General features: G+C 44.8%; 1 protein-coding gene across 1 annotated transcript in view; it reads right to left on the reverse strand.

Annotated features, from left to right (window-relative positions):
• Window positions 1-12,289, reverse strand: part of LOC142760524 (uncharacterized) — a 34,299-nt gene that overhangs the window by 2,012 nt on the left and 19,998 nt on the right. The window lies entirely within an intron of this gene.

A 12,289-nucleotide genomic window follows, 5' to 3' on the forward strand; every position in this document is an offset into this window, starting at 1 on the left:
TGAAATGTGAAAAACGGTGAGCTACATTAAAGGAAGCGCCTTCTATATTTTTGTAGATAGACTCCCATTGTGCTAAGGAGATTTGAACCAAATCTCTAACTCTTTTATCAGTGTAGTTAAAGTCAGCTAGATTTTTAAGCATTACAGAAAAGTGTTTATAACAGAGAGCGATAACCCCATTAGTCTGTGACCTATTTAGTAATGTGTCCCCTATACCAAAAGGTTTTATTCTAAATCTACTTTTTTCCTTAGTGGTATGCCAAGCATGTGATACTTGAGCATATAATAACCAATTGTGACTTGGAACCCCAAATTCATTTTGAATGGAGAAGAAGGATTTTAAATCTCCATTTCTGAATAAATGTGAGACTTGATAGATCCCATACTTCAACCAAAACTGAACTTCTCGTATCACATAAAATTCAGGTAAAAAGATGTTATTCCATAATGGAGTGATTTCCATAAAGCCCCGAAAGGCCATTTTATCCCTCACTTCTTTCCAGACCTTAGATTGTAATTTTAATAGTGGATTTAAAGAGTAATTTGGTTTGGATAACACACCCGATTCCAAGAGTTGAATAACATTTTTTCCACACCCCTTGACCCTCTTCCCTTAATATCGACTCATTAACTGACATAGAAAGTTAACTGTTGTAAATGACATGGCAAGAAATATAAAAAAAAGTCAGGCATAGAAAAACCACCCTCATGAATTGGGATACATAGTTTACCGTATTTAATTCAGGTTCGTCTACCTCTCCATATCAGGTCATTTATGATAGATTCAAGAGTTTTGAATATGTTTTTGGTTAACCAAACTGGTGAATTGCCGACGACATGCAATACCATTGGCAAAACCACCATTTTAACCAAAGCTATAAGTGAAGAGTATTGGGGTAATTTATTCCAGATTTTAATCTTTTATCTAAGTTTTCCAAATAAGGGAAGAAAGTTCAAGGGGATATATTCAGACAACCATCTGGATAATTTGATCCCAAAATATTGAAAGGAGTCTACAACTTCAATACCTACTTCCCCCCTCGCCATATAAGATAGATCAAAGGCCATCATTTTTTACTTAGACCAGTTAATTTTAACACCAGAACAGTTCCCAAATTGTTCATACACGCCGACGACATGCCCCACATCCCCGAGATCTCTTAGGAATAGTAGCATGTCATTGGCATACAGTGAAATCTTCTCCTCACTTTCTTGAACAAAAAACCTGTTATTCCTGGATCAGATCTAATTCTTATAGCCAATGTCTGACGGGTACCCCTTGATAAAGAAAAAGTGGTAGAAAAGGAGCCCCCCATACCTACCCTAGACCTCGGGTTAGAATACAGAAGTTTTACCCATTTAATAAAGTTCTCTCCCAAACCATATCTTGCAGCGCCCCCACAAAGGAATTCAATTCAACTGTATCAAAGGCCTTAGCTGCATCTAATGACAACAGACCCCCATGGTATCTATCTCTTCCATATTCAATATTAACAAAGGCTATTCGAATACTAAAAGAAATAGATTTTCCTGGGAGAAAGCCCGTCTGGTCAGAGCCCAACAGCGAAGGGATTACCACCATAAGTCTGTTGGCTAGAATTTTAGCTAGAATTTTTAAATCGGTATTTAGAAGCGAGATAGGGTGGTAAGCATTCAAATAAGACAAGTCCTTCTCAGTTTTTGGTATTAATATAATAGTAGCCTTTTCCATCGAAGGGGGAGCTTGTATAGGCATAGTTATATAATTGAAGAAGATGTTCTACCAACAAATCTTGATAATAAATGTAACCCTCACACGGAATTCCGTCTATTCCGGGGGCACTATTCTTTGGAAGGTCTTTAATTACCTCAGATATCTCTTGCAAAGAAATTGAAGCCTCTAATCCTCCCCTCTGATCATCTGACAAAACTGGAAAAATTAAAGAATCAAAATAGTTCACCAGGTGATCATTATTATTTTGGCACTTAGATGCATATAAATACTAAAAAATCCAGCGAATTACCCTAGTACCTCTTCAGGACCCATACACCACACAGGACCCTCCTTTTTCCTAATCGCAGCGATAAGAGTTTGGGGACCCTGATTTTTTATTATATTTGCCAGGAGTTTCCCACCTCTTCCCATTTCAAAAAAATTACTTTCCACCATCTCAAAGGAGTCCTTTATTTCCTTCCTAGCACAAAGATCCTCATATTGACATTGCAGAGTACACCACCTTTGATTATTACTCTCAGAGGGATCATTAATATAGGAATACACTGCCTCTCCCAATTTGATTTTAAGGGAGGATTCTGTTTGATTCTTTCTCCGCTTTTTTTCAGATGCTAATTTAACCATGATACCCCTAAAATATGCCTTAAAGGTATCCCAAATTACTGGAATAGGGGCTGAGCCTGTATTTAACTGAAAGAAAAACTTAAAGAGGCTCTGTCACCACATTATAAGTGGCCTATATTGTACAAAAATTACAAATAGGGAAGAGGGGGGGAAGTAATCCTCCAGCTCACCATACGTTGAGTCCGAGAACAGACAGCGCCTGGATTCCCGCACGGCCAGCGGCGAACAACAGGGAAAAAATAGAGCCAAGATCCAGCGCTGAGTGGAAGTGAAAAGGAACTCCTGTTCCAATTTTATTGGTATAACAAAAATAAAATAAACTATATAAAATAGTTCTGTAGTGTAGCAGGGTACAAAGATGAGAGATGGGTGAAGGATCAGAATGAACCCCGTTGGCCTATATTGTACATGATGTGATCGGCACTGTAATGTAGATTACAGCTGTGTTTTTTATTTAGAAAAAAGATAATTTTTAATATATGGCCACGTAGGCGTTGTGGAGAGAAGTGTATGACGCTGACCAATCAGCGTCACACACTTCTCTCCATTCATTTACACTGCACATAGCGATATAGCTATATCGCTATGTGCAGCCACATAAACACACTATAAAATTACTTCAGTGTCCTGACAATGAATACACATTACCTCCAGCCAGGACGTGATGTGTATTCAGAATCCTGACACTTCAGTAATACAATCCCGACACTACAGCACAGCAAGCGTAATCTCGTTTTAAATGACAGTTTACAGCGTAATCTCGCGAGATTACCCGTGGCTTGCTGGAATCTCACAGAAAAGATTCAGAAGTGTCAGGATTCTGAATACACATGACGTTCATACTGGAGGTCATGTGTATTCATTATCAGGACACTTGTGTATGTGGCTGCACATCGTTCTAGTAAGAACACTATGTGCTGTGTAAATGAATGGAGAGGAGTGCATGATGCTGATTGGTCACTGATTAGTCAGCATCATACACTTCTATTCACAACGCCCAGTTAGTAAAACAAGTAAACACGCCCAGTTAAAAACACAATACACGCCCAGTTGGACATATGAAAAAAAACACGCCCAGTTGTCCATTTCAAAGCTCATTTGCATATATATATATAAAATAGCTCATATTTGGCCAAAAATGAACGTTTAAAAAAAAAAAAAGTTACTGTTCTCTACATTGCAGCGCCAATCACATGCAATAGGAGATAGGGATTTGAGAATCTGGTGACAGAGCCTCTTTAATAGAGATGAGCGAACTTATGAAAAGTTCGGTTCGGCTAGTTCGCCGAATTTCACGAAAAAGTCAACCTTGACAGTACCATGCTCGGCGCGCGGAAAATACAATTTTAATGTAATAAGAAAAGAAAATAAAAAAATGTCATACTTACTTTCCTCCTGTCTGGCCTCCAGCGATGACGTTTCATCCATGTCGCCGCTGCAGCCAATCACAAGCTGTAGTGGCGGTCACGCACGTCAGGATGACGTCAGAAGGTCGGCCTCCAGGGATGACGCTTCATCCCACGTGACCGCCTCTGCAGCCAATCACAGGCTGCAGCGGCCTCTGCAGCCAATCACAGGCTGCAGCAGCCTCTGCAGCCAATCACACTCTCCTCTCCTGAAATACTCTGTGCTGCCTTAAACTCTGTGGACAGGTCAGGATCCTGATTCTTTTAAATGCTGCTGGGGAACCCGCTCGATCTATGTAATGGTAAGAGCAGAGTTCACAGCAGCACAGAATATTTCAGGAGAGGAGCGTGCAGATTCAGTGCTGCTGTGAACTCTGCTCGTACCATTACGTAGCTCTCAGTCTGTTACCTCTCCTCCACTCCTGTCCTCAATAACACCTTCACATGATTGGCAAGTCACCACGTAATAGTAAGAGCAGAGTTCACAGCAGCACAGAGTATTTCAGGAGATGAGCGTGCGGATCTTGTGTGGGGTGGTGACTTGCCAATCATCTGAAGGTGTTATTGAGGACAGGAGTGGAGGAGAGGTAACAGACTGAGAGCTACGTAATGGTAAGAGCAGAGTTCACAGCAGCACTGAATCTGCACGCTCCTCTCCTGAAATACTCTGTGCTGCTGTGAACTCTGCTCTTACCATTACGTAGCTCAGTCTGTTACCTCTCCTCCACTCCTGTCCTCAATAACACCTTCACATGATTGGCAAGTCACCACCTCGCACAAGATCCGCACGCTCATCTCCTGAAATACTCTGTGCTGCCTTAAACTCTGTGGACAGGTCAGGATCCTGTTTCTTTTAAATGCTGCACTGTAGCGCAGCCTTATATCGTGGATCGAGCGGGTTCCCCAGCAGCATTTAAAAGAAACAGGATCCTGACCTGTCCACAGAGTTTAAGGCAGCACAGAGTATTTCAGGAGATGAGCACGGCCGGGGCCGGCCGGCCACGGGCAGCCGGTCGTTTTTCCGAGCCGTGCTCCCATTATAAAGTATAGGAGCACGGCCCGTAAAATAAAAAAATTGAACATGTTCTATCTTTTTAACGGCACGGGCACCTTCCTGTGAGAAAACGGGAAGGTACCCGTGGCTAACAGAAGTCTATGGGCCCGCTATTTCGGGTCATAATTACGACCCGTAATAACGGGTCTTTTTACGGTCGTGTGCATGAGGCCCCGTACAGACGAGTCGCTACATGTGTGCACCCGTCATTACGGCAGCGTTGCTAAGCGACGTCAGTAAATAGTCACTGTCCAGGGTGCTGAAAGAGTTAACTGATCGGCAGTAACTGTTTCAGCACCCTGGACAGTGAATTCCGATCAGAATATAGAGTAACCTGTAGAAAAAAAAAGACGTTCATACTTACCGAGAACTTTCTGCTTCCTCCAGTCCGGTCTCCTGGCCGTTGCCTTGGTGACGCGTCCCTCTCAACATCCGGCCCGACATCCCTGGATGACGTTACAGCCCATGTGACAGCTGCAGCCAATCACAGGCTGCAGAGGCCTCTGCAGCCAATCACAGGCTGCCGCGTCAGAAAAGAAGGTCGGACTGGAGGAAGAAGAGGGACTCGTCACCAAGACAACGACCGGGTACGTATGAAATGCTTTTTATTTTTAATCAGCAGCCTCTTTTCTCTATCAGTGATTGATAGAGACAAGCGGCTGCCGATTTGTAAAATATTTTTGACCGGGTTCGGTCAAAACGTGTTCGGCCGAACCCAGTGAAGTTCGGATTCGCTGCGAACCAAACTTTTCCCGATGTTCGGACCGAAACCGGGTTCGGTTGTCCCGGTTCACTCATCTCTACTCTTTAATATTGAAAAGGAAAATAAAAGAATTTATAAAAAAAGAAAAGGCCATTCAAGAATGTAGGGGAAATTCACAAGGAGTGGACTGCGGCCGGAGTCAGTACTTCAAGAGCCACCACACACAGACGTATCCAGGACATGGGCTACAACTGTCGCATTCCTTGAGACAACGTCAGAAGTGTCTTACCTGGAGAAAAAGGACGGGTCTGTTGCTCAGTGGTCCAAAGTCCTGTTTTCAGATGAAAGTAAATTTAGCATTTCATTTGGAAATCAAGGTCCCATCAATCCAAGTTGCTTGCGGTCCAGTCTGACGTTTCCACAGTCAGTGATGGTTTGGGGAGCCATGTCATCTGTTGGTGCTGTTGGTCCACAGTGTTTTAGGGCATGACCACACATGGCGGAATTCCTCCGCAACTGTCCGCATCAATGCCGCACCTAATCCGGGTTGCGGATTACGGCTGCGGATCTGCACAAAATGTGCAGAAAATTGATGCGGACTAGCTGCTGCGGACTGCGGGAAAAGTGCTTCCCTTCTCCCTATCAGTGCAGGATAGAGAGAAGGGACAGCACTTTCCCTAGTGAAAGTAAAAGAAATTCATACTTACCGCCCGTTGTCTTTATGACGCGTCCCTCCTTCGGCATCCAGCCCGACCTCCCTGGATGACGCGCCAGTCCATGTGACCGCTGCAGCCTGTGCTTGGCCTGTGATTGGCTGCAGCCGTCACTTACACTGAAACGTCATCCTGGGAGGCCGGACTGGAGACAGAAACAGGGAGTTCTCGGTAAGTACGAACTTCATTTTTTTTTACAGATACATGTATATTGGGATCGGTAGTCACTGTCCCGGGTGCAGAAACAGTTACTGCCGATCGCTTAACTCTTTCAGCACCCTGGACAGTGACTATTTACTGACGTCTCCTAGCAACGCTCCCGTCATTACGGGAGCCCCATTGACTTCCTCAGTCTGGCTGTAGACCTAGAAATACATAGGTCCAGCCAGAATGAAGAAATGTCAAGTAAAAAAAGCAAGACGCATCCGCAGCACACATGACATGTGCATGACAGCTGCGGACTTCATTGCGGAACTTTGAATCTCCATTGAAGTCAATGGAGAAATTCCGCCATGAGTCCGCCACTGCTCCGCAACAGACAGAGCATGCTGCGGACACCAAATTCCGCTCCGCAGCCTATGCTCCGCAGCGGAATTGTACGCATCGTGTAAACGAACACTGCTAAATTAAAGTGAAAGTCAATGTAGAAACGGCTCCGCTGCGGATTAACGCTGCGGAGTGTCCGCAGCGGAATTTAAGTGAAATTCCGCCATGTGTGAACCCGCCCTTACACGAGCATGCGCGGCTTTTTGCACGTGCAAAAGTTACTTAACAGCTCAGTGTGTCATCAGCGTATAAGCACGTGGTGCTTCCCTGTTCTGCGCATGATTTTCACGCACCCATTGACTTCAATGGGTGCATGATGCGTGAACAATGCACAAATATAGGACATGTCGTGAGTTCTACGCAGCGGACACAGGCTACGTGAAACTCACGGACAGTCTGCACGGCCCCATAGACTAACATAGGTCAGTGTGAGGTGCGTAAAAAATCACGCGCGTTGCACGGACGTATATCACGTTCGTCTAAATAAGCCCTTATATCAAGTCCAGCGTCAATGCAGCTGCCTACCAGGAAATTTTAGAGCACTTCATGCTTCCCTCTGCTGACAAGCTTTATGGAGATGCTGATTTCATTTTCCAGCAGGACTTGGCACCTGCCCACACTGCCAAAAGTACCAATACCTGGTTTAATAACCACAATTTTACTGTGCTTGATTGGCCAGCAAATTCGCCTGACCTAAACCCCATAGAGAATCTATGGGGTATTGTCAAGAGGAAGATGAGAGACACCAGACCCAACAATGCAGGCGAGCTGAAGGCTATCAAAGCAACCTGGGCTTCCATAACACCTCAGCAGTGCCACAGGCTGTTTGGCTTCATGCCACATTGCATTGATGCAGTAATTCATGCAAAAGGAGCCCCGACCAAGTATTGAGTGCATATACATGTAACATTTCATTATTAAAAATCATTTTTGAAATTGGGCTTATTTAATATTCTAATTTTCAGAGAGACTAAATTTTGGGTTTTCATTAGCTATTAGCGGTAATCATCAACATTAAAAAAAGAAAAAAAGCTAGAAATAAATCACTTTGTGTGTAATGAATCTATATAATATATGAGTTTAACTTTTTGAATTGAATTACCGAAATAAATTAACTATTTGATGACATTCTAATTCATTGAGAAGGACTAGTATATATATATATATATATATATATATATATATATATACAATAAAAAAACAGTAAATAGGCAGCACTCACAAAGGCTTAAACTGAAAAAAGAGGGTGCTTTATTGACCCCAAAAGTGCAATGTTTCGGCTCAAACAAGCGGAGCCTTTCTCAAGCCTGCCTACGTACTGCTTTTTGTCTAGAGGGACAGTGGTCAGTTCCCTAAGGTTTGCACCCCCTTTCATTTGAGCCTTCGCTGCTGGATTTTATTTTTGTATCTATATCTATATCTATCTCTATCTCTATCTCTCTCTCTCTCTCTCTCTCTCTCTCTCTCTCTCTCTCTCTATATATATATATATATATAAAATGAGATAAAGAGTAAAGCAGCACAGCAACAGCAGTGGGTGCAGGCCTCCTAGGTTGAGGCTAGGAACCCTTGTTAAAGTAATCCAAAAAAATGAAGGGGCAGCACTCCAAGTAAATTGATGAGCCAAAGATCCCATAGAGACGGAACGAAACGTTGCCTGCCTGGGGTGAATAAACATACCACCTTTTCTCACCAATTTTCTTGGAGTGCTGCCTCCTCATTTTTTTGGATTACATACATATATAAATATATAATTTTTTTAGTCCCCTAGGGGACTTGAACGAGGAAGTTTGATCGCTTGTACCATACACTGCAATACTTGTATTTTAAGTTATGACTCTGGGCTTAATAAAAGCAGAAAGATGGCATACCTGGGGACCTTTATTAGGCCCCCGGTCTGCCATGACAACCAACAGCATTCCGCCATTGTGTCGAATGGGGGGGAACTGGGCTGACGGAGGAGGCTTAAATGCCATTGTTGCAATTGAAAACAGCAACTAAGTGGTTAAACGTCCGCGATCAGAGTTAACTCCGATCCCAACCATTGCAATGTGGTGTCGACTGCTAGTACTGCCATTAGGGGCCTGGCCACGATGCTAGTAAAAAGGGGCTTGTTCGCTTCTTAGTAATTTAAAAATTTTGATCAGGAACTCAGTGTTAATTAGAGAAAGGAATGGACCCTGAAATGTGATGGGGCCTGTCCCTTCCTCCAAAGTAATTAATGCTAGGGCCCTGAGAGGACAGTAGGTGAAGATGCTGCATAAGGAGTATGAAACAGAAGCTCGTTGTGGAGAAAGCCCGCCCACCAGTCAGGTCCTTCTACACAGCCGACTGGACCCCGCAGGCTGGTGAGTGTTTCCCCATTTTCCATCCTTCTTCACATGTCTTTTGACCCCTCTCATACATTACAATAGATGAACGTTTTTTTCGATTTCCTCGTGTTTTTTTCTGCGATTTTTGTAATTTGCACGATTTGTGCAGAGATTACGAAAATTGCATTAAAAAAATGGTACAAAACATGAAAAAAGAGTGCTCTTCTGCTGTATTCAAATATCAAGTCACGATTTTGCAAAATTGGTGTCAAAAACGTCATTTGATGGCACCGTATAAATAGACCCTAAAGCCACTTCAGACGTGGTGGATTTTTCTTCTATTTTCGGTGCGGATTGCGCACGAAAAATCCATTACAAATTACAATATAACTCATGTGACTGTGGTTTTCAAAACCGCCATGAACATGCAACAGCAAAAATAAATCTGCATGGAATTTAGGGCATGATGCTGATTATTAAAACAGTGGCATGCTTTTTATGTTGCAGATTTGCCACACATTTCACCCTTATAGGTTACTTTCACACGGCAGTATTTAGGTCAGTATTTTGCATCAGTATTTATAAGCAAAACGAGGAGAGGGGCAAATCTTTCCATTATACTTTTTCTCTTCATGTTCCACTCCTGGTTTGGGCTTCCAAATACTGATGCAAAATAATGACCAATATACTGCTGTGTGAAAGTGGCCTCAGGGTATGTGCACACACAAAATGAAGAACGTCTGAAAATACGGAGCTGTTTTCAAGGGAAAACAGCTCCTGATTTTCAGATGTTTTTTTTAGCTGAGATTTTTACAGCTGTTTTTGGAGCTGTTATTCTATAGAGTCAATGAAATACGGCTCCAAAAACGGCTCCAGAAGTGACATGCATTTTCGCGGGAATTTTTTAACGCTGCCGTTTTTCCTGTCTCTACTATGTCCCAGGTGCCTGCAGCTGACTCTACCTTCAGGGACTTTCTGCAGATATGACAACAGACACGATCTTTTATTCTGCTGGCGGTGGACCGCATGAAGTAAAAGGCAGACACTAGAAGACGAGAACCTCCCAAGTTTCTTCCAGTTCCTCAGACCCTTCGAGATTCTGCTACAAATCAATCCTGTGTCTTACAAGCTTCGGGTGCCTCCTACCCTCAATGTAATGGCAGGAAGGAGGTGAAGGGAACAAGTGAGCCCTAATCTACCCACCACCCTGTCCCTGCCTACTTGCAACGACCCGCCCTAGGCGACGGGGTACAACTTGGCGGCGGTCCCTACGCTGTCTAAGTGCAAGGGAGTACAAACAGGGAACACGCAAGGGAATACAGTAGCCCACGGAACACCGCGAGGAAACGGAGCGGTGAATGAGCCAGTCAGGATCAGGAATTAGTGGAGTATACAAACGGGAGCACGGAGCAGAAGCAAGCCAGGGGCAGAGCAACGCAGGATAAACGGAACTGAAGCAAGGCAGAAGCACAGCAGAAGCAGGCTGGAGCAAGGCAGCAGTGGGGCCAGGAATCCAAGAAGAATAACAAGCATGTAGGAAGAGAAAACGGCAGGTATAAATGGACAGGGGGCGGAGCTAACTCTGACTGACCAGGCCGCGATAGGCTCTCCCCCTCCTGAGCCTGCCACCCTGATTGGTGGGAGCAGGTGTCAGTCTCAGAGGTCTGGCCTCAGGTGTCGACTGATTAATCCTGGGAGTATACCGAGACGTAGTGCCTGGCAGATCCTTTACAGTACTCCCCCTTTTATGAGGGGCCACCGGACCCTTACTAAGAGGACCCGGTTTAGTGGGGAAGAGAAGGTGGAACCTCCTTATCAATACCCCAGCGTGAACATCTCGAGCAGGTACCCAAGTCCTCTCCTCCGGCCCGTATCCTCTCCAATGGACCAGGTACTGGAGGGAGCCCTGGATCATCCTACTGTCCACAATCTTGGCCACCTCGAATTCCACCCCCTCAGGGGTGAGAACGGGAACAGGAGGTTTCCTCGAGGGGGACCAGGATGGGGAGCAGCGTTTCAGGAGGGAGGCATGGAAGACGTTGTGTATGCGAAAGGATGGGGGCAGCTCCAGACGGAAGGATACAGGGTTGAGGACTTCAATGACCTTATAAGGTCCAATAAATCGGGGAGCAAACTTCCTGGACGGGACCTTAAGGCGCAAGTTCCTCGACGACAACCACACCAGATCCCCGCCGACAAACCGGGGGTTAGCAGAACGTCTACAATCAGCCTGAATCTTTTGTACGCTCTGGGATGCCTCTAGGTTCTTCTGAACCTGGGCCCAGACTGTGCACAGTTCCCGATGAACGTCCTCTACCTCGGGATTATTGGAACAACCAGGGGAAACGGAGGAGAACCTAGGATTAAACCCGAAATTACAGAAAAACGGGGAGACCCCTGACGAGTTACTGACCCGGTTATTCAGGGAAAATTCGGCGAGGGGAAGGAATGAGACCCAATCAAATTGACAGTCAGAAATGAAACACCTTAAATATTGTTCCAGGGATTGGTTAGTCCTTTCCGTTTGGCCATTAGTTTCGGGATGGAAGGCGGAGGAGAAGGATAGATCAATCTCCAACTTTTTACAAAAAGCTCTCCAAAATAAGGAAACAAATTGTACCCCTCTGTCCGAAACTATATTGACTGGGGCCCCATGGAGACGCAGAATGTGTTTCACAAACAAAGAAGCTAACGTCTTGGCGTTAGGTAGTTTCTTAAGGGGCACAAAGTGGCACATCTTGCTGAAGCGGTCTACTACCACCCACACCACCGACTTGCCCTGAGATGGAGGCAAATCGGTGATAAAATCCATGGAGATATGGGTCCAAGGTCTCTGGGGAATGGGCAAGGAACGTAGTAAGCCCGCAGGTCGGGACCTAGGGGTCTTGGACCTAGCACAGACCTCACAAGCGGCGACGTAAGCCCTAACGTCTTTAGGCAACCCAGGCCACCAATAGTTTCTGGTAATGAGGAGTTTGGTACCCAAGATGCCAGGATGACCAGATAGAGCGGAGTCATGGTTTTCCCTGAGTACCCTTAGCCGGTATTGCAGGGGGACAAACAGTTTGTCCCCAGGGAGGTTCCCGGGAGCTGAACCTTGATCAGCCGCGATGTCAGAGGCTAAGTCAGAATCAGTGGCAGAAACAATTATACCAGGGGGTAAAATACAAGCAGGATCCTTCTCAGAAGGAGGATTAGCCATGAAACTACGTGACAG

This window comes from Rhinoderma darwinii, chromosome 4, assembly GCF_050947455.1.
Source record: "Rhinoderma darwinii isolate aRhiDar2 chromosome 4, aRhiDar2.hap1, whole genome shotgun sequence".
Classification (NCBI taxonomy): Eukaryota; Metazoa; Chordata; class Amphibia; order Anura; family Rhinodermatidae; genus Rhinoderma; species Rhinoderma darwinii.